At 44.4% G+C, this 23,597-nt stretch overlaps 2 non-coding genes across 2 annotated transcripts; one reads left to right on the forward strand and one right to left on the reverse strand.

Moving 5' to 3' along the window:
* Positions 1-12,745: 12,745 nt before the first annotated feature.
* Positions 12,746-12,876, reverse strand: LOC123935717. Its single transcript, XR_006816990.1, has one exon. It is a non-coding gene; the product is annotated as a small nucleolar RNA SNORA3/SNORA45 family (small nucleolar RNA).
* Positions 12,877-14,600: 1,724 nt separating this feature from the next.
* Positions 14,601-14,704, forward strand: LOC123935670. Its single transcript, XR_006816957.1, has one exon. It is a non-coding gene; the product is annotated as a U6 spliceosomal RNA (small nuclear RNA).
* The last annotated feature ends 8,893 nt before the right edge of the window (positions 14,705-23,597 follow it).

Below are 23,597 nucleotides of genomic sequence, written 5' to 3' on the forward strand. Positions count from 1 at the left end.
AAAAGGACATGCTCTTGACTCAAAGTACTGTAGTGAAGGAAAAAGAACTTTCCCTTCACCCTTCTAGGTTGGGCTGTGCAGGGGAGCAATATTTGCCCCCCTCCATATGTCTCCTTGGTATGTGAATTCGTTTTGGTAATTTTTAAAAAAATTTTATTTATTGGGACACCTGGGTGGCTCAGTCATTAAGTGTCTGCCTTCAGCTCAGGTCATGATCCCAGGACCCTGGGATCGAGCTCTGCATTGGGCGCTCTGCTCAGCGAGGGGCCTGCTTCTCTCTCTCCTGCTCCCACTGCTTATGTTCCGTCTCGCTGTCTGTGTGTGTGTGTGTGTGTGTGTGTGTGTCTCAAAAAAAATCTTTTTTAAAGATTTTATTTATTTATTTGAGAGGGAGAGAGAGAGCACAAGCAGGGAGCTGGGGCGAAGAGGGTGAGGGAGAAGCAGGCTCCTGGCTGAGCAGGAATGGGACATGGGGCTCTATCCCAGGACCCTGAGATCATGACCCCAGCCAAAAGCAGCCTTAACTGACTGAGCCACGTAGGGACCCCTTGGTAATTATTTTTGAAAAATAGAAGACTCAATTTTTTTTTTTTGGCCTCCCCTCTCATTGCCCAAAAGAATTTATTTTTTAAAGATTTTATTTTAGTCCCAAGATTTTATCTCTAGTCCCAACGTGGGGCTCGAACTCACAAAGCTGACATCTAGAGTCGCACACTCCATTGACAACCAGCCGAGCACCCCTAACTGCCTGAAAGAATTTAGATTGAGCACCTGTTCCAGAAAGAGAGCTATCAGCATAGGTAGTGACAGTATTGTATAAACTCGGTGAGGTTGTCCCTCTGGCAACCACCAGTGTGTGTTTCTGTTCCTGTTTTGGTTTGTTTGTCTTCTACAGCCCACCAGTCCCCTGGGATATCAGCCGGCTATGCTAGGGAGTCAAGCTGAGTGCCGGGAAGCTGGTCCTCAGGATCTGGAAAGGACTGAGAATGAGGACGCTATAAACCTCAGCCAGCAGCCCCGATCCCAGAGCACAGCCGATGGCTCCCGGTGTCACAGATTCCAGAGAAACTGAGTAACTGTCAAATCATGTCTTTATGTGAAGGGAGAAAGGCGGTGATGTTTGGTGAGCAAGAGGGCACACCAGGACTCCATGCCCTAAGTGAGGGATGGCTGCGTGCTGGGACGGAGGGAGAAACCTTGACTGAAGAGCCCTTTGAAGGAGAGCTCTGTGCGCAAAGGTGGGGTGAGTGCTGAAGCTTTCAACCTGGGTGAGCGCTGCTCCCTTCTGGGCAGCTCCGGGCCCATGGCAGGACATGGCTGCTTAGAGGCCGGACTTTAGTGGGATGAACTCTGCACGCTCTCTCTCACGGGTCACCCACTGCTCTGCGCTTGTGTTCCGTCCTCTGTCATATGAAGGGAATGGACTGGGATGCCGGCTCAAGTCCCTTACGGAACAGAGTGACGACGGTGATTTCTTCCTTTAACCCGGCTGTCCCCCGGAAGACACAGAGGTACTTTGTTTGGAAGAGCAGCACAAGATGGTGAGGCTGGTTCTCTGTTGTTGCTGACCTTTTCCTACAGGGCCTGTGAACATTTGTCTCACTTGCCCCATGCAAGTGAGCTCGTGTGAGAGTCGCACCAAGGAAAATGAGTACCCGTTTGCCAAGAGGAGGTGGCTGAGGCAAGGACTGTCTCTCTCTGGGACACTTTGCTGCCTTGGCTTAATGGGAGCAGACAGAAGTCTCAAAGGAATCCCCAAACAAAAGTAATGGCACGCGGCATTCCTAGGACCACATTCCTAGGACCAGGGGTGTGTTACCATAGCAACTGACTTCCGAGGTGTCCACTCAAGGTTTTGAGAACTCCAGTCCCCATCCTGGGCTACAGCAAGTCATATGAGACCAAGTCCGCCTTACCTACCAGGAAAGGCTGCGAAGGACTCTCTTTTCGCTCCATTATTCCACGTTCAGGACTCCAACCCTCCCTAGAGATGTCACATCGTCACCAATAACTACATCTGGGTCAGCCCATGCATAGGGTACTCAGAGCAAGCCCAGTGATAAGCACAGCGCCCCACGATCAGAACTCTGGCAAATGTATTTCTGTTCTTGTGAAGACAACTCGGAACAGATTTCATTCCTCTGTTTTGTATACATTTAGAGTAATATTTTTATTTAAAAAGTCACTTCTCATATCTGTTTGGAAGGACCACTTTTTCTTTTTTATCGAGAGTCACAGGCTCTACCAATTGAGCCAGCCCGGTGTCCCTGAGAGACCACACTCTTGTGCTGAATTTTTTTTTTAGGTAATTTTTATGCCCAACATGGGGCTTGAACTCAGGATCCAGAGAGGAAGAGTTGCATGCTCTACTGACTGAGTCAGTCAGGCACCCCCACACTCTTGTACTGATATACAAAGAACTGTTTCTGGTCCCTTCCTTTGCTCCTGGCCCTTTGTTGCTAAGTACTTATAGTTAAAATAGTTGTCTGGAATTTTGATCATCAGGTACTTCCAAGTGAAATCTCCAAGGTTCTGATCATAGTTGTTTAAATCAAGATCTAGGTTACGTAAATCTAATTTTAGTCAAAAAACATTTCCCCCCAAACAGTTCATGCCTTCTTCCGACTTAATTTGACCGTCAACTTTACCATTTGAAAGTCAGCTGGCATGTGTTGTTTATTATGGAAAACTGTAGAACGCAAGACTACATCGAGAACTATTAGATTACTGTAAAATGCTGAATCTGCTGAACTCCTTAAAGATTATACTTACAACTTTACAGCAAAAACCAACATCTATAGGAGCACCTGGCTGCCTCAGTTGGTAGGGCATGCAACTCTTGATCTTGGGGTTGTAAATTTGAACGCTTTGTTGGGTGTAGAGATTACTTTAAAAAAAAAAGTCTTTAAAAAAACTAACATCTACAAAGACAACCCATTTCAAGTCGATGAAGTTGTTGGTTGCTAGTTTCTTTTTCCTTTTTTTAAGAAAAAAGATTTTATTTTTGGGGTGCCTGGGTGGCTAAGTCTGTTACGCATCTGCCTTCAGCTTAGGTCACAATCCCATGGTCCTGGGATCCAGCCCCATGTCACTCCATCTCCCTCTGCCTGCAGCTCCCCCTGCTTGTGCTCTCGCGCTCTCTCTCTCTCTCTCTCTCTGTCAAAGGAATAAATAAAATATTAAAAAATATATTTTATTTTTAAGTGATCTCTACATCCAACAGGGGGCTCAAACTTATAACTCGAGATCAAGACTCAAATGCTCCACCAACTGAGCCAGCCATGCGCCCCACTGGTAACCAGTTTCTAAAGATTTTTTTAATAAATCAAAGTTATTTCCTTATATTAGAATAATTAATTCCTGAGCTATGCTTTCAGGATGTTTGAAATGTATGTTAAGAGAAATTTTCTTGGAGCTCCTGGGTGGCTCAGTCAGTTATGCGCCTGCCTTCAGCTCGGGTGGTGATCCTGGGCTCCTGGGATTGAGCCCCATGTGGGCTCCATGCCCAGTGGAGAGTCTGTTTCTCCCTCCCCCTTCACTCATGGTCTTGCTTTAGCTTGCTTTCTCTCTCAAGTACATAAATAAAATCTTTTAAAAAAGGAATTCCCTTTGGAGCATTCATTAATGTGGGGGATTAATGAAGACCTTTCTTTGTAAACCTAGACTAAGTGTAAATTTTTATCTGCAGCCCAATTCTGTGTATTGCTTATGCTTCAAGCCACCACTCTGCCTTAATACATCTGGGATCTGAAAGGAAAGACAAGTTTAAAAACACGTGTGACAAAAATGCCATGCACTTACAGGAAAGGTATCCTTTCTTGTCATTGTTTGTTTCTTCCTGACAGCCTGAGCTTCAAAAAAGAATGTTCTTTGCTAGCGTGAGTCAGACTGGATGTGAGGGTTAACTGAGGGATTTGTGCTGAATGGTCTCCAGCTTTCAGTCTCAGGGTAGGAAAGCTGCATGTGGTTTTTCCGGCTGTGACTAGAGCAGAGAAGGGATCAGGACTGGGTGTGACAGTACCTGGAGCATACTGGTACAGACCCCGTAGTTCTGAAGGTGCTTAAAGCATTGAGAAACTCGATATTAAAAAAAAAAAAAAAAGACATGGGGCATCTGGGTGGCTCACTGGGTTAAAGCCTTTGCCTTCGGCTCAGGTCATGGTCTCAGGGTCCTGGGATTGAGCCCCACATTGGGCTCTCTGCTCAGCGTGGAGCCTGCTTCTCTTCCTCTCTCTGTGCTTGCTTCTCTGTCTACTTGTGATCTCTGTCTGTCAAATAAATAAATAAAATCTTTAAAAAAAGAAAAAAGAAAGACAGTGGTCAATGATGAAGTTCTAGAACCTAGGTGAGGTTCGACGGGGTGAGATCCGGAGCCGATGGCTAAGAGAGAATTCTTAAGACGTCTCTGGTGCAAAAAGATGGTTTATTAAAGCACGGGAACAGGACCTGTGGGCAGGAGAGATGCTGCCCCGCTATCCTGAGGAGTGGCTGATTATGTACACAGGAGTTGGGTAGGTGAGGACAAAGGGGAGGGCTGTCCCTGTAAAGAAGACTGTCAGGATATTGGAGGCCTGATTATTATCAAGCCAAGGCTGTTTTTCTCTCTAATGAGGCACTAACATGAAGACAATTGGGAGTTTCCTGGTGGAATGTCACATTCCTCCTATCAAACATCCTTGTTAGTGAGATTTAGGTTTAGAAGAAATTTAACTTTATTTACATTTCCTTTTACCTCAGCCTCCTTCAGTTTTTATGGTGGGGAGGGCAACATTAGGGCTTGAGGAACTGAGTTATTTGCCTCTGGAAATTGGGCTATTGATAAGACAGCTTCTTTGTTGTAAATCACTAAGACATTTGTAGACGGAGGGAGACTCTTGTCTTGCAGGATTGTGATCTCTGCAAGTTAACTATTTGTTTTTCTTTTAGGGCAGTCAGGGGTGCCTGAGGATTGTCACACATATTACTGAGGGGAGTGGGTGGAGAGGGGTTGCAAGGTGCCAGCTTTTGCTTTGTCCTCAGCCAGCCTTCTGCTCCCTCATCATCCCCCCCTGAACAATTTTGACCCTTAAATCTTTAAGGTAGTTGAAGGTGGAAGGTCTCATCTTCTGTAACTTCTTCCTGCTGAATAGGGGCGTAGAGCTGTCCCTACGTACTCGGGTCAACATTGATCAGTGGAGGAACTTATAGGGGAGTTACAAAAGGCGGAGGCCGCTGAATCCAGCGCTGACAGTGAAGAAGTGTCTTTGTGCGTGATAAGGATCATCTGTCGTGGTGAAGTCATTGCAGCAATGGAGTCTCGGCACCAAGTAGAGAAACATTGAACAAGGCAACACATTAAGATTAATAAGGCTGTAAGAATGAGGAGTCCAGGGTGCCTGGGTAGCTCAGTGGGTTAAGCCTCTGCCTTCGGCTCAGGTCATGATCTCAGGGTCCTGGGATCGAGCCCCGCATCAGGCTCTCTGCTCAGCAGAGGGCCTTCTTCCCCCTCTCTCTCTGCCTGCCTCTCTGCCTACTTGTAATCTCTCTCTCTCTCTCTGTCAAATAAATAAATAAAATTAAAAAAAAAAAAGAATGAGGAGTCCAAAAAGGAGATTTTTAATTGTTGGCCATAGTCCTCCCTCAAACCAGGAAGCTAACCAATCACTGAGAGAGAGAGAAGGATCTTGTAGAGCCTTAATCTGGGTATTCATATCTTTTATTAGTCCTGTGACATTTCTGTGATAGTCTGGGATGTACACACAACATTCTGCTTTGATAATTGCACACGTGCCACCCTGTGCTGCTGTCAGGACATCTAAGGCCATCCTAAATTAGGGAGACTAGCTGGAGTGGTGATGGTTTTGGTAATGTGCCCATGAATCCAGGAAAATCCTAAAGTACAGCAACCTACCCACCCTGGAGGAAGGCAGGGCCACAGGTTAGTTCCACATATCCAGTGGGTTCCTTTTGGAGCTGGCCATCTAATGCCAGGTCGCCTTACCTAATCAGTAGCAAACCAATCAGTAGCCTGGAGTACTATTATTTGGGAACACATTTCTAATGATAGCCATCCTAGATGTCGTGTGTTATTTGTCCAAGTATCATACATATGATTTCTTTGTTCCCAGCATAAAACTGCCTTTTGACTGAGCTGTCCAATCGTGGGCGTGAGCCACAAATATGTATCGCAGATTTGATATAGGCCATCCTCAGTATAGTGATAAGGAGGGTTTTGTAACTTGGGCCCTAGTCGGTGGGTATTAATTTGTGGGCTTGTAAGGTCAATTAGGATTTTAATAGTTTGAGAATATGAAAAAGTTTGGTTATGTCCTGGTGAATTCCATGTTTTACTGATCATGGGCCAGGAAGAAACATCTTGATTAGTGATAGATTTATCCCAGTATGTACTGTCTCCATCTATTATATCTGAAATATAATCCTGCAGAGAATGCCAATCAGTACCCTGTAAAGGGGAAACCCACCAGGGTAACCCAAACGTACTTGAAATAGGCAAAATTCCACATATCCAACAATCTGTTTGATTTTGTGGTTCAGCATAATGCTGTGCCCACTGTAGAAAGGAATTGTCAGCTAAGATAGATGAAAGGAAGATAAAGAGAATATATACAACCTTTGTTTTTGTTTGAAGAGAAGTTTGAGGTCTTCTATGGGCTCACAGGAGTAAGAAGTCATGTTAGTTTGTTCACTGGGTTCCTGTGAAGGAGGTACAAGTTTTATTCTAGATATATGGACCCATGAAGAGTGTCCTTCTAGCTTTACCGCAGTGGGAGTACATAGTATGACCCGATATGGACCTTTCCATTTTGGATGTAGGTTTTTTGTTGTATCTGATTTCCAATTTTTTAAATAAACCATGTCTCCAGGATTTACATGGGGCAGGTTTTCAGTTATAGTTAAATCACGTTTGGGGAGTATACGATTAGTATACTCATAGAGTAATTTATGAATTAAACCAGCTTCCAGTGAATAATTTAGTAGGGCATTATAATCTTCATCTAATAGCAGATCTACAGAAAGAAATGGTTTTCCATATAATAACTCAAAAGGGCTGAGTCCTAGAGGTTGTTTTGGAGCAGTTCTCATCCTGAGAAGTTGTATTGGTAGGAGAGTAACCCAATTTTCCTGGGTTTCTAGACTAAGTTTAGTAAGATGACGTTTTAAAGTATGATTAGTTTTTTCTACCTTTCCAGAGGATTGTGGATGCCAGGCTGAATCTAAGAAATATTTAATTTTTAAGGCTTGGGCTATTTGTTGAGTTATTTGGGCAGTGAAAGAAGGACCATTGTCACTTTGAAGAGATCGAGGAAGAGATCGAGATCTAGGGATAATTTCTCGCAACAAAATCTTAGTTACTTCTACGGCTCTTTCGGTTTTACATGGAAAGGCCTCGACCCATCCAGTGAAGGTATCAACAAATACTAATAGATACTTATAGCCTTTGCAAGGTGGCATTTGTGTGAAATCAAGTTGCCAGTCCTCTCCTGGATAGGATCCATGCCTTTGGACTGGTTTTAAGGGATTGGGGGGCAAGCTGCACCTTCCGGATTTACTTGGGCACAGATAATACAGGATTGGCAAACCTGTTTTATTGTGGCTGTCAAATTTACTCCATCAAATATATTTTTGATTAAATGTTTTAAAGCGTCTTTACCCAAATGAGTAGCCTGGTGCAAGCCCTGTATTATTTTCCATTGACTACTTTTAGGCATAAAAAATTTTCCTCATTGTTAACAAGCCAGTCTTGTGTACTTTTAGTATATCCTCGCTCTTGAGCAATATGAGTTTCTTGGTCTGAATAGATTGGAGTTATGGACTCCACTGGAGTTAAGACTGGTATAAGGCTTAATATTTGTTTACCTTTTGCTGTTTCTTTAGCTGTATGGTCTGCTAAATTGTTTCCTTTAGATTCTAAGGTCATATCCTTTTGATGTCCTTTGATGTGAATCACCGCTCCTCCTTGGGCAGGTGTACAGCCTCAAGAAGGGTTATGATCTCAGGCCCTATCTGATTGGGGAGTTATGGCTTGATAGCAATCCCCTTTCCTTCCAAATAGCTCCATGGGCATGTAGTACCAGGAAGACATATTTGGAGTCAGTATTAATGTTAATTCTTAGGCCTTTTGCCAGTTGAAGAGCACGAGTAAGTGCTATTATTTCAGCTTTTGGGGCAGAAGTATTTATTGGAAGGGGTTTTGCCTCAATTGTTTTAATCAAATTAACTATAGCATATCCAGCCCTTTTTCCTCCCTTATCCCTGAAGCTGCTGCCCTCAGTAAACCAGTTATCATCCGCATTTTCAATAGGGGAGTCCTTTAAATCTGGCCTGCTAGAATAGACAAGATCAATGATCTCTGAGCAGTTATGTTCTATGGAGGTAGGATGGTCAGGTACAGGCATCAGAGATGCTGGGTTTAAAACTTTGACAGGTTTTAAGTATTACTTCAGGTGTATCTAAAAGCATAGCCTGGTATTTAGTAAGGTGGCCTCCCGTCATCCATTGGTGGCCCTTGGTTTCTAAGACACTCTGGACCTGATGAGGAGTCATCACTGTCAGGGACTGTCCCATTGTGAGCTTTGAGGCTTCTTCTACTAGGAGGGCTGTGGCAGCCACAGCTCGAAGACAAGCTGGCCACTCTTGGGCTACATTGTCAAGTGACTTTGAAAAATAGCCCACCGGCCTTAATTCATTCCCCAATTTTTGGGTGAGAACTCCCAAGGCTTGGCTTTGTTTTTCTGCCACATATAGAGTAAAAGGTTTTTCCAAATTTGGTAATGCCAAAGCTGGAGCTGACAGTTTAGTTTTTAATGTTTGGAAGGCTGTCTGTTGAGCTTTAGTCCAGAACAAAGGTTCCTCATCGGGGCCTTTAATTGAGTCATATAATGGTTTGGCCAAGAGTCCAAACCCAGGAATCCACAGGTGGCAAAAACCTGCCATACCTAGAAATGTGCGAAGTTTTTTTTTGTTTTTTTTTTTTTTTTGTAGTTGGAGGCTCGAGATCTAGTATGGCCCTTTTTCTATCAGTAGATAGAATACGGTGACCAGGTGTTAGTTCGTATCCTAAATAGTGTACCTTTTGTTGAGATATTTGTGCCTTTTTAGGGGATACACGATACCCTCTATCTGCCAAAAAATTAAGTAAAATTATAGAATTTTCATTAGATGTCTCCTTTGTGGGACTACAGATTAAAATGTCATCTACATATTGAATTATTGTCCCCTTAGATAAGGATACATCACGGAGATCTTTGCTAAGTACAGCTCCAAATAGATGAGGACTGTTTTTTTTTTTAAAGATTTTATTTATTTATTTGACAGAGAGAGATCACAAGTAGGCAGAGAGGCAAGCAGAGAGAGTGAGAGGGAAGCAGGCTCCCCGCCGAGCAGAGAGCCCGACGCGGGACTCGATCCCAGGACCCCGAGATCATGACCCGAGCCGAAGGCAGTGGCCCAAACCACTGAGCCCTTGTGGTAAGACTGTCCAGGTTAACTGAGCAGCCTGTGAGCTTGAGGGTGAAGTCCACTCGAAAGCAAAGAGCGGCTGCGTTTCTTCACTTAATGGGATGCAAAAAAAAAAAAGGCATCTTTTAAGTCAAGTACTGTGAACCAGTTAGCATCACCAGGGACGTGGGTGAGAATAGTGTACAGATTTGGCACTATGGGATGAATAGGCATTACTGCCTTATTTATAGCTCTTAAATCTTGTACGATCTGATATTCTCCATTTGGCTTTTTTACTGGTAAAATTGGGGTGTTATAAGGAGATTGACAAAGCTTTAATATACCATGTCTTAGAAACTTATCAATAAGCGGTTGTAACCCAGCTTTGGCCTCAGGTTTTAGAGGATATTGTTTCTTTTTTTTTTTTAAGATTTTATTTATTTATTTGACAGAGAGAGAGATCACAAGTAGGCAGAGAGAGAGGAGAAAGCCGGCTCTCTGCTCAGCAGGGATGCTGAGGCAGATGTGGGCCTCGATCCCAGGACCCTGAGATCATGACCTGAGCCGAAGGCAGCGGCTTAATCCACTGAGTCACCCAGGCACCCCTAGAGGATATTGTTTCTTATGAGGTATATTGGTTGGGTCCTTTAAGGTCATCTTGATGGGTTGGGCTGTAAGAGCCCGTCCTGGGATATCACAATCCCAGACCTGTGCGTTTACTTCCTTCCAGATATTGGACGGGATAGTATGGTATGGATCAAGCGCTCCAGACGTTAAAGAGAACAAGCCATCCCCCTCTATAATAAGAGCAAACCGGCCACCCAGTTTATACATTAAGTCTCGTCCGAGTAATGGGGTGGGACAAGACGGAAGGACTAGAAAAACATGAGTTACCAACTGACTCTTATATTTACAGGTTAAAGGCATTGTCTGATGGCATGTTTTAGTTTCCCCCTCTATGCCAACAATTTTAAGGTTAGAAAGACAAACAGGGCCGGAGTACTGAATAAGGACAGAGTAAGTGGCTCCAGTATCAATAAGAAAATTGATAAACTTACCTCCTACATCCAGGGTAACCTGGGGCTCAGTCATCTTGATGTCAGAGGGAGCCGGACCAGCCTCAGGGCCCCGTCATGCCAGTTCCTCCGGTGTTGACTCTCGGGCGGGGAAGTGAGTTCCTGTCTCCCTCTCTCTCTCTCGAGACGAGGACAGTCTCTCTTCCAACGTCCTGTTTCTTTACAGACAGGACATGCCCTGGTGGAGAGCAATTGTTCGGACATTTTTTGCTCTCGTGTCCAATCTGGCCACACGTATAGCATGGGGACTTACCTAGTTCTTTTCCCGCTGCCGGCCCCTTCTTTTGCCCCTGGTTAGTCTGGTGTTGTGGGGATCCGCAATAGCGGCAGCCATTACTTGAGCCTGTATCTTACCCTGCAATTTAGTCCTCCAGTCCTTTTCTTGCCTTAAGGCCATCTCTCTATTGTTAAAGACTTTGGTCGCTACCTCTAATAGGCGCTGGATGGGAGTTTGAGGACCTAAAGCCATCTTAGTTAATTTTCGGCGGATGTCAGGTGCCGATTGGTTTATAAAATACATATTTAGTATGGTTACTCCCTCAGGTGAGGCTGGGTCCAGATTCGTGTATTTCTGGATGGCCTCTACCAATCGCCCCTGAAATAGGGCTGGATTTTCGTCAGTTCCTTGTGTAACTTCCTGAAGTTTGCCAAAGTTTACAGGTTTAGAAAATCCTTTTTTCGTTCCTTCTATCAAACGAGTGATCATGTGGTCCCGTTTTTCTCCCTGAACTAAACTCCTGATAGTTCCAGTGCGGCTCAGCGTTAGGGACAGCAGTACGCCCAACTGGGTAATGATCCCTGTCTCGCATTGCCAGCTCATCAGCGAACTCCTGTGCACCCTCCCAGATTCGTCTCTTTTCTTCAGGGGTGCAACAGCGAGTTAAAATGATATATATATATCCTTCCAGGTCAAATCGAACATAATAGACACTTCTTGAAAGCCATCAATAAATTGAGAGGGATTTTCAGAATATCGTCCTAATTGTTGTTTTATCTGAACCAGGTCTGCCATGGAGAATGGGACATGGACCCTAATTGTTTCTGTTTCTCCATTAGCAACTTCCCTAAGAGGATGCATCCCATACTTAGATGGATCTCCTGGTAAATAGGGAGTCCTGCTCCTGGTATGTCTGGCAGGCCTGGGGGCAGAGGGTTCTTGGGGTTTATAAGGAGGAGGGATAGCATCAGAGCCAGTGTCCTCTTTTTTTGGGACTGTCTGGCAGTTCCTTCAACATCCCGGGTTTGTTGAGAGGAGTCGGCCTGTTTAGACAGTCATCATCCAATATATCCTGAGGGGGGAGGGTCCTGTTAACCTGGCTGACACATTCTACAAGAGGCCCGCAGGTTTGGATCCCGATTTAGGGCCATTAAGGCTTGGACATATGGAACTTCAGTCCATTTGCCCTTTTCCCTGCAGAAGAGGTCTAACTGATAGATTGACCTGAAATTTAGAGTCCCATGTACGGGCCACTTTTCTCCATCTCCTAAGGAGTACTGAGGCCATTCAGTATTACAGAAGAAGATCATCTTTTTCTTTCTTAAAACTTGCAGTTTGAATTGATTCCAGTGCGTTAAGAGGCATCCCAAGGGAGAATCTTTGGGCACAGAAGAGGAGGATCCCATGTTCCTAAAAGGTAAAGAAGGTCCATTAATCCCCCCCGACTCCTGGGTGGCGTCCCACGAAGGATATGTCAGAGGTTCCAGGTGTCAAAAGTGACTGGAGGCGTCCCTCAACAAAAATCGCTATTGATCACCATTCTACCTTCCTGTGAAGGTATTCCTGCAGTTAAAGGCCCTGGAGGGGTGCCGTCATCCCTCCTCTTCCCCATCGCATCCTAGGCTGCTGATGGGTGTCTGGTGAATGGTCTAGGATACTGTGCCATCCTACACTCTAAAGGTTGTGTTACTGCCCTGCCATTTTTAATCCATGGGAATACTAGAAAAGTTTGGCAAAGGGAAATTACCCAATTTTGTAGCTTTAAGTAGTTTGTAGAAGACAGTGACAAGAAACAGTAAAGACTGAACTCCATCATGGTCTATGTGACATTCCAGCACATGTGGTCCTTGCAGCCAACTTCCCCAGGAAACGGTCCCCGGTTGTGGTTTTTTTTTTTTTTTTTTTTTTTGGAATAGAAAAAAAACAACAAACTTTAATACACACCACAGCAGATGACAACTCCCTGGTATGAAGAAAGATGCCTGCCAATCTATGCCATCTAGGAGCTGGGAGAGCATGTTTCTGATCTGGGCACTACCGGGGGCACTGACTGCCCTCGCCAGTGAATCAAGACCAGCCGATTCTCTCTGAGGACTCTAGCACACCAGGACAAGAGATGTGTCAGGATGTGACTCTAGCCTCAAGCCCCGGTTGTGTTTTAATTCAATCGGGTACTGGTTTCAGCCGGCTCCCAGTGGAGATCTCTCAGCCAGAAGTGGCTAGACCAGGGATGTGGAGGGGATCACATTAGATCAATCAGGAGGAAACCTCACATGGGAGTCTTAAGATTGGCAGCTGTCCTGGTGACTTCGGTGGCTGTCCCGTGCCCAAGAGAGACAACTTTATATAAGAACAGAAATAAAGAGAGGGCATCAGGTTTCTGGGTCTTATTACCATTCCGGCCAGGGTACTAACTTACAGCCAAAAGGCAGACGCTTTCCTCCCCGCAGAGTAGCCACGGGCTAGAGGATTACAGCCTGAGCAGTTGACATGCAAGTGTTCCAATAGGACCATACTCCTTGAAAAGCCCTGAAATGAGACTAAAGGAAGAAGAGAGAAAGTACTCACCAATTTTGCACCGAAGCTCAGAGTCCAAATGTAAAGACTCACAGTCCCATCTGGGTCGCCAAATGATGAAGTTCTAGAACCTAGGTGAGGTTCGACAGGGTGAGGTTGGGAGCCGATGGCTAAGAGAGAATTCTTAAGACGTCTCTGGTGCAAAAAGGTGGTTTGTTAAAGCACGGGAACAGGACCTGTGGGCAGGAGAGATGCTGCCCCGCTATCCTGAGGAGTGGCTGATTATGTACACAGGAGTTGGGTAGGTGAGGACAAAGGGGAGGGCTGTCCCTGTAAAGAAGACTGTCAGGATATTGGAGGCCTGGTTATTATCAAGCCAAGGCTGTTTTTCTCTCTAATGAGGCACTAACATGAAGACAATTGGGAGTTTCCTGGTGGAATGTCACATTCTTCCTATCAAACATCCTTGTTAGTGAGATTTAGGTTTAGAAGAAATTTAACTTTATTTACATTTCCTTTTACGTCTGCCTCCTTCAGTTTTTATGGTGGGGAGGGCAACATTAGGGCTTGAGGAACTGAGTTATTTGCCTCTGGAAATTGGGCTATTGATAAGACAGCTTCTTTGTTGTAAATCACTAGGACATTTGTAGATGGAGGGAGACTCTTGTCTTGCAGGATTGTGATCTCTGCAAGTTAACTGTTTTTCTTTTAGGGCAGTCAGGGGTGCCTGAGGAATGTCACACATACTACAGAGGGGAGGGGAGCAGAGCCGGTGGAGAGGGGGTGCAAGGTGCCAGCTTTTGCTTTGTCCTCAGCCAGCCTTCTGCTCCCTCATCAGTCAACACTAGGAAATGATTTTTGGTTTCAAGATCATCTGGTGAGAATGGCAATGGGCATGTCTGCACAGGAACATTCTTGAATTTCCCTCACTCCCAGCAAGGCCTGGGGTCTCTGGGTAACAGTAACATCCCCTTTGTGGAAGCCTGACGTTGCAGCCACTTCTCTGACACCTGTCAGCCACGAGCAAGAAAGATAGGAAGAAGGAATAAAACATTCGTGGCCACCATGGCCAAGAGCATATGCTTTCCCAAGAAAACAGAGCCCCCCACACTGGGAACATACAAGCACTGTGAAACTGGTCTCTGATCAACTCCCGTGAGGGGAAACTCTGATGTGACCAGGATACCTGGTCTGCAGTTTCTGCAATCACTTCACAGGACCGTGGCGGCCACAACTGATCGCTTTCCACATAGAAGTCCATGAAACAAGCCTCGCATTGCTACAGATTCCTCAGAAACAAAGGTGGAACTGAGAAAAAAGTAATCCTTTAAAAAAAAAAAAGTGGGCCTGTTCTCCCTTCAGCGGCATGTACATTAAAATTGGAACAATACAGAGATGGTGAGCATGGCCCCTGCATAAGGGTGAGGTGCAAATTCATGAAGCATTCTGTATTTTAAAAAAAGAAAAAAAAAGGTAGGCCTGGCTTCTTCACTTCACCAACCTTTCCTTGTTTTTCTCTACACTGGCATTTGTACACAAAGAAGCCAGCAGGAACAAAGCAAAGGTATGCCTGCTTCTTCACAATGAGTGATTATTCTAGAACACTGCTCAGGAGACGTCTCCTTACTCTTGCTTTGAGCAGCACTAAACCAACTGGTCCCCTTTCAGTGTTTAACAACAGGAATTGGGTTCCTCTCAAGGATACTGAAGGTGACAAAATACTTTTAAAGGCGTGATGGTCAACCTCTGAGCTGGAGAAAGATCGATAAAATGCTGTCCTGGGCTGGTGGGGCAGGGAGGGGGGTGGTGGGGATGGAAGAAAAGGGAGAAGAGCCTTTTTCTGGCCTTGATGGAATCTCTTCTCATTTTTCTGCTGAAGCAACAGAACCTGTGTGCCAGAATGGCTTCTATTCCCCAGACTCCTCCACAAAAAGGGAGGGTCATGAAAAGAATTTGAAACCTACTGGTTCGATGTTTGGCAGCCGTCTTCCCCTGAATCCCTGTGAGGAGCTTCTTAAGAGGTTTCCCCAGAGTCCAGTGTTCAGTCTGAACATGTCAGCATGAGTGGAGCTAGTCTCCAGAAATGACACTGTCCTCTCACGAGGGACTCACCCCACCCCATCTTACACATATCTGAGGTCCCAAAGGGGCAAAGTGGGGATAAACATGGGCCGAGGGATAGAAGAGAATATATATGAGTCAGGGTAAGCTCATCATGGGCCCTTGGTGAGTTTCTGTGATGTGCAGGGCCCACACAGAGTAATTCCGGGATATAGCCTCGTGAAAGGAAACCTTTGTGGAGGCCAAGAAAAACAAGACTGTACCCACCTCGAGTCCAGCCCTGACGTAGGTCAGCCATCTTGACAAAGCAAAAGCTGGCACCTTGCACCCCCTCTCCACTCGCTCCCCTCCCCTCGGTAGTATGTGTGAACAAATAGTTAACTTGCAGAAATCACAATCCTGCAAGACAGGAGTCTCCCTTGGTTTACAAATGTCCCAGTGCTAAATCTCACGAGCAAGGATGCTTGATAGGAGGAATGTGACATTCCACCAGGAAACTCCCAACTGTCTTCATGTTAGTGCCTCATTAGAGGGAAAAACAGCCTTGGCTTGATAATAACTAGGCCTCCAATATCCTGACAGTCTTCTTTACCCTGATAGCCCTTCTGAAGATCCCCTTTGTCCTCACCCACCGCTGAGTCCACCTGTACTCTGCCTTTAAAAACTCTGACTATAATCTGGTTCAGGGTCCAAGTCCCTACTCCACTGCGTCGGGTATACTTGGGCCCAAGCTTAAGCTTGTCAAATAAACCTTCATGTGATTACATCGGTGTTGGCTCCTTTGTGGTCTTTCAGATGCAAAAACTCGGGCATAACACCTTGTCGTTCTTTTTCAAAGGCATTTCCTCATCAATTTGCGTACAGACCCTACCTGCCCCCATTTGGTTCACAAAGACAAATGCATGCAGAACTTGCCTCTTTATTGATAATGCAACTATAGGGGAGATAGAGTAGTAGGGTGTCAGTGACACAAGAAGGACCTATCTCCAATTTGGCTTCTGAACGAGGGTGGCATTCTACGGCCCATCCAGCATGACGATGAAAATGTGGTCCAGGTTAGCCGGTGGTGCATTTCTGAGCACTGATGCTCTCTCATCTCTCCTACACTTGGCTCTTCTGTTCTTAAACCACACCTACAATCAGAGGGGAAAAGGGATCGGTTTAATATACTGGACACTTAATGTCATTATAGAAAAAACCTTACATGCAACTGTATATGTCATGGAGATTTTACACGTCGCACCAAAGGAAGCTATTTACTCAGGAAAGTTAACACAAGACCCCCTCCCTTTAGCTCATCCTTAGTGAGCACCAGCTATGTGCCAAGTTCTGGAATAGGCTTATTGCTTTGTCTCTTTCCTCCCAATTTTAATATTCAAATGGTTTCTTTCAGGTATTGGACGCAGGTCTAGTTTATGACCTGGTCTAGCCCTGGGTCCTTGTTGTTGATCCAACACTTGGTAATAGGGTAAAAAAAAGGTCTGTATCCTGACAGCAGACCCTCAGCCATCCAGTTACCTCCTGCCCCTCCTCACTACAGAGAGAGTTTTGGGGTGTTTTGGGGTGCAACATAAGCATTGTAAATAGTGAGCCCTATTAAAAGTTATATTGACGGGAACGGCTCCCTATTTGAAAGGCTTATCTGCAGCACAAAGTCAATTACTAATAGGAGGAAAAGCGTTGGTTTTTTAGACAGATTTCCTTCAAGGATGTCTGAGGGATCATTAGTCCTCTGAAACCTCTTGACAGTTAAAAAGTAGTCTGGCAAAGGAAGGTCCTAGTCTTGGGGTCCCATGGAGTTCGTGGCATGTCTAGCTGGGACACGAGAGTTGCTGAAACCATGAACACTGCTTTGATTTTAGCCTGTAGTGTTAAGGAAAGTGTAGACCAACTTAACCGAAATTAACTAAAATGCTCACCAATCTCTGGCCACCCAGGAGTTGAGGGGAAAGAGGCAGACCACTGCAGCCACTGTCAGTTCCGCATACTCCAGCCTGGCCCACTCTACAAACCTTCCCCAGGCTCAGGACCAGGTCAGCGTGCTCTGCTCTGGCTACAGTTCCGGGATCCTGGACTGGAAGCATTGCTAGCCGGTGGGCAGCTTATCCTAGGTGCTGCTATTCAACCAGGAGTTCCCAATCCAACCCCTTATTCTTTTTTTTTTTAAAGATTTTATTTATTTATTTGACAGACAGAGATCTCAAGTAGGCAGAGAGGCAGGTAGAGAGAGAGAGGGAAGCAGGCTCCCCACTGAGCAGAGAGCCCGATGTGGGGTTTGATCCCAGGACCCTGGGATCATGACCAGAGCCGAAAGGCAACGGCTTTAACCCATTGAGTCACCCAAGGCTCCCCACCCTTATTCTTAAGGCAAGAAGGTGGAAAACGCATTTTAGGAGGACAGTTGACAACAATGAGGGTAAGGGGTCATAAAATGGTTCCTTCCTACATATCTGCCAACTATTTTTGCAAGCAAACACAGAAACAAAACTGTCAGACTTCACTGTCTTCTCAGTGTCCTAGTTGATGGGGTTAACATTGTATTTAAATCCTTTCAGAAGTTCCCAAACTGCACATAGGGTTTTTTTTCTCCTTGCCTGAGGCCTCATGTTTGCTCTTCTACTTTAAGATTGGTGGTATTTGGGGAGGCCTGGGTGACTCAGTTGGATAAGTGTCTGCTTTCGGCTCAGGTAATGATCCCAGGGTCCTAGGATCAAGTCCTGCATCAGGCTCTCTGCTCAGCAAGGAGCTTGGTTCTCCCTCTGCCTACTGCTCCCCCTGTTTATGGCTCTCTCCCTCTCTCTCCAACAAATAAATAAATAAAATATTTTTTAAAAATTGGTGGTATTTCTGCAGCAGAAATACATAATTTCAACAAGGCCAGTGTAATAGAGCTCATTTTGGGGGGGATCCAAGTGTACCAGTGGTCAGAGCTCCATAAACATAAAGTAAAGCCCCACAGCTAGCTGAACTCTCAATGTTGGTTTCACAAAAACAGTTCTATTTGCAAGACAAAGGAGGAAAACCATGTATTAAGTTTCTTAGGGGAAATTCATGCTGTAAGGTTTGGAAATACATGGGAATACTAAGTTTTTTCCCTGATTTGTTTCTTAGGGCTTATGTTCCCTTTAGAATGCCATGGAGAGAGCACTACATAAACCCAGGAAGGAGAAAATGCTAGTTCACCAAACCTTACATTTTCCTTTTCCTCTGCACATGCCTTGTCAGCTGAAAAAGTGCTCCCAACCTCTTCCCAACTTTTCCCATCTGAGCCAGGCCTGGGACCCCAGTCTCTGGGATTGGGATGTCATTACTCAATGGTCAGCTTTGTGGGGCTGATTTTCAGATACTCCCACCACCAGATCTGCAACTCCTTCTCTTTTAAAAAAAAATTTAAGTTTATTTATTTATTTTTTTAGTAATCTCTACACATAACGTGGGGCTCGAACCCACAACCCTGAGATCAAGAGTCACGCACTTCTCCAACCGAGCTAGCCAGCGCCCCTCCAGCTCCTCACATGCACTCTGCAGCAAAGCCAACACGCCCATCCTCATTTCCTTTCCTTTCTGTTTTGGGCAAATACCACTTTGAAATAACTCAAATGGGTTTGGGGGTTTGTTTGATTTTTTGGTCACCTTTTTATCCCATGATCTACAAATTAGTCAACACAGCCTGAGGGAATAAAAGTATTTAAAAATAACATTATTAAAAAAAAATAACATAGTGAATCTACCCCGAAATAAGGCCCACCCAAACCCCAAACAAATTCTACAAAACTCACCTCTTCAAAATACTATCGCCAAAATGAAAAAAAAAAAAATCCTTGAAGTTTAGAAGTCCTCAAGAGAATATTCTCTTACACATTTAGCAGATGCGTAACACTGAATTTGTGCCGTGTCTGTAAGGTCTATTTTGGCTGTATGTAATTCTTCTCTAACTTTTTGCCCTTCTTAGGTCAATTACTATTCATTCAATATTGGTTTTTTGGCTTGTTTCTTTCATTCTTTAGACAAATTTCCAAAGCTTGCAAACTCTGCCCCCCCAGTCTCACACATAACGTGTATTCACATTCTAGCCACGCTTTCAGGTTGGTACATCGAAGTATTCCAGAAAATTAAAACATAGAGCTGCCACTCTACACCACTTTACCAAACACTTAAAAACAATGGTAGGAGGCCCAGGTACTTGGACTTTGAAGCTGTCTCCCCCGATCAGTCTCAGCACCACTAAACAGACATTAGTAACTTATACAATGTGTTCTGAGGATGCCTTTCTCCCTCACCCCAATGTTTATAAGTTCACCTGCTTAGCTAAGAGTTTATGTTTGCCTTTAATTTAGTACAAGCGAACCCTTTCATAACTGGCTCCTCTCTGCATTAATTTGAACACTTCCACAGTCAGCCTGAGCCCCAGTATGACTCCACACAGAAGTACTCTCTGAAGGGTATCCGTTTGAAAGAGTTGAACTCTATCAAATATACATATATACATGTATATATGCACTATAGAGACACAAGGATATACCATCTATATGTTTGCAAAATGCACACATGTATATGTATTTAATTTTGCATAAAGAATAGGAGAAGCAATTCATTTCTTCTTTTCCTTTGAGAAGTCATGTTCCCTGGGGCGCCTGGGTGGCTCAGTAGGTTAAACATCTGCCTTCAGCTCAGGTCATGATCCCAGAGTCCTGGGATCGAGCCCCGCATCCGGCTCCCTGCTCAGTGGGGAGCCTGCTTCTCCCTCTCCGTCTCCCCCTGCTTGTGTGCTCTCTCTCACTGTGTCTCTCTCTATCAAATAAATAAATTAAATCTTAAAAAAAAAGAAATCATGTTCTTTCTGGTAATGGCAAATATCCATAAGCTGGAGTTCACACATCCCATTTTCTACCCACAAAGACTCCTAAAGTCAACTTATTTGCCAGTGTTAAAAAAAGACAACTGAAGTGCACCAACTTGAGAATGCTAGGACGAGAGGGTCTGAGTCCTTTTTTTTTTTTTTAAGATCTTATTTATTTATTTGACAGACAGAGATCACAAGTAGGCAGAGAGGCAGGCAGAGAGAGGAAGGAGCAGGCTCCCTATTAAGCAGAGAGCCCAATGTGGGGCTCGATCCCAGGACCCTGGGATCATGACCCGAGCCGAAGGCAGAGGCTTTAACCCACTGAGCCACCCAGGTGCCCCTAGAGTGTCTGAGTCTTAAAGCCGGTATTAAAATGGCTGCCTCGCCATCCAGGTTTACTGACCTGCACTCGGGTTTCAGTCACACCCATGCGTCTTGCAAGTTCCCGTCTGAGGAGAGAAAACCACACATGTTTAGTGTTTGGAGTTGTGGATAAAATAAAATGTATGAGATACATATTATGCTTGCTTTAAAATGTGTACCATCTCCCTCAAGACCCTCCCCAAGTAAACTTTTCTGTTATTCCCAGCTCCAGGCTTGCTTTATAGATGGTTTCCTCTCAAAATTTGAGGTGGCATCAAAAACTTGGAAGTCAAGATAAATAATTTTAATGCACTATTTAAAAAAATAAGAATTGATGCAAAAAAACCTATGGTGAACAAATTATCACAATTTTATTTTTTTTAATTATTTTTAAAGTAGGCTCTATGCCCAACATGGAGCTTAAACTCGCTACCTTGAAATCAAGAGTTGTATGCTCTACTGGACTTAGCCACCCAGGTACCCCTTCCTCTAAATTTTATTTATCTATTTTTAAAATAGGCTCTATGCCCTATGTGGGGCTCAAACTCATGACCTCGAGATCAGGAGTCACATGGTCTTCCCTCAAGATTTTATTTTATTATGTTTTAAAAATATTTTATTTATTTATTTGACAGAAAGAGCGCAAGCAGGGAGAACAGCAGGTAGAAGAAGACAGAATCCCCTCTGAGCAGGAAGCCTGATGCAGGACTCGATCCCAGGAACCTAGGATCATGACCCAAGCTGAAGGCAGACGATTAACTCACTAAGCCACCCAGGCGCCCTGTCCTCAAGATTTTAAATGAAAGGATCCAGCACTGCAGTTGCAGGAGACTACCTTATTTTCCTTACCCTATTCCAATAAAATCTTATTTACAAAAAGCCACCAACACAGATAAGAAAAGGAAAAAATGTATAAACTAGAGTACATCAAAATTAAAAACTTCTGGGGCACCTGGATGGCTCTGTTGACTAAATGTCTGCCTTCAGCTCAGGTCATGAACCCAGGGTCCTGGGATGGGGTCCCACATCAGGCTCCCTGTTCAGCAGGGAGCCTGCTTCTCCTTCTCCCTCTGCTCCTCTCCCCGCTTATGTTTCCGCTCCCTCTCTCTCTCTGTCAAATAAATAAATAAAATCTTTAAAAAAAAGGACAAATACTGCCTAATTCCTCTTGTATGAGGTGCTTAGTGAAATCAAAATCATAGACAGAAAGTAAAATGGTGGTTACCAGGGTTACCAGGTTATCAGGAACAGGGGAGGGGGTGCGCTCAATCAATCCCACCTGCTGAGACACCCAGGCACCTCGAGTATGCAAGTCTTGATCTCGGGGCTGTGAGTTCAAGCCCCACGTTGGGTGTAGAGATTACTTAAAAATAAAATCTTAAAAAAATGAAAATAACAAGTGTTGGGGCGCCTGGGTGGCTCAGTCGGTTTAGTATCCAACTCTTGATTTTGGCTCAGGTTATGATCTCAGGGTCGTAAAATCAAGCCCTGCATCAGGCTCCTGGTGAGTGTGGAGCCTGCTTAAGGTTCTCTGTCTCCCTCTGCCCCTCCCACTGCTTGCACACACACACACACACACACACACACACACACATTCTCTCTCTCTCTCACTGAAAAGAAAATAAAAAGAAAATAACAAATGCTAAAAAGAATAGGAAGAAATTGAAATCCTTGTGCATTGCTAGTGGGAATATAAAATGGTGCAGCCACTATAGAACACAGCAGAACAGCTGCTCAAGAAATTAAAAACAGGATTACCATATGATCTAGCAATTCATTTCTGGGTATATACCCAAACTAATCGAAAATGGTGACGCCAACTGCTAATTGCGCACCCATGTTCATAACAGCATTACTCATGATAGCTGAAAGGTAGAAGCAACTCAAGTGCCCATTAATAAATGAACAGATAAATAAAATATGGTATTTACAAACAATGGAATATTACTCAGCCCTAAAAAGGAAGAAAAGTCTGAGACATGCTACATCATGGACAAACCCTGAGGACATCACACTAGGTGAAATACACCAGTCATAAAATGAAAAGCACTGTGTAATTCCACTTAAAGGAGGCACCTACAATAGTCAAATTCATCAAAACACAAAATAAAAAGGTGATTGCCAGAGGCTGGGGGAGACAGGGGAATAGTGAGTTGTTCACTGTGTATTCTTTTAGTTTTGCAAGGTGAAAAGAGTTCTGGGGGTGCCTGGGTGGCTCAATCATTAAGTGTCTGCCTTCGGCTCAGGTCATGATCCCAGGGTCCTGGGATTAAGCCCCACATCAGACTCCCTGCTTCACGGGAAACTTGTTTCTCCCTCTCCCACTACCCCTGCTTGTGCTCCTTCTCTCACTGTTTCTCTGTGTCAAATAAATAAATACAAATCTTTTTAAATAAATAAATAAATAATCATTACAAAAATAGTTTTGGAGATTAGTTGTACAAAAATATAAATATAATTACTACTACTGAACTGTACACTTAAAAATGGTTAAGATAATAAATTTTATCTTTATGTGTATTTTACCACAATTTATTGTTTTTAAAGTTTGTTAAATTTTTTTTAGTAATCTCAACACCCAAGTGAGGCTCAAACTCAGGACCCCTGAGATCAAGAGCTGCACCATCCTCCAATTGAGACTGTCAGGAGCCCTATTTTACCACAAGTTTTTAAAGAAGATTTTATTTATTTATTTGACAAGAGCAAGAGAGGAAGAAAGAGAGAGCACTAGCAGAGGGAGCAGCAGGCAGAAGGAGAGGGAGAAGCAGACACCCCACAAAGCCAGGAGCTGGATCCGGGGTCGATCCCAGGACTCCAGGATCATGACCAAAGCCGAAAGCAGACACTTAACCGACTGAGCCACCCAGGTGCCCCGAGTCTTTTTTTTTCTTTTCTTTAAGTTTATTTAAGTACTCTGTACTCCCAATGTGGGACTCCTACTCACAAGCACTGGGGTCAAGAGTCGTGGACTCTCTCAACTGAGCCAGGCAGATGCCCTACCACAACTTAAAAAAACAAAACCAGGGGCGCCTGGGTGGGCCAGTGGGTTAAGCCTCTGCCTTTGGCTCAGGTCATGATCTCA

Source organism: Meles meles, chromosome X (genome assembly GCF_922984935.1).
Source record: "Meles meles chromosome X, mMelMel3.1 paternal haplotype, whole genome shotgun sequence".
NCBI classification, from domain to species: domain Eukaryota; kingdom Metazoa; phylum Chordata; class Mammalia; order Carnivora; family Mustelidae; genus Meles; species Meles meles.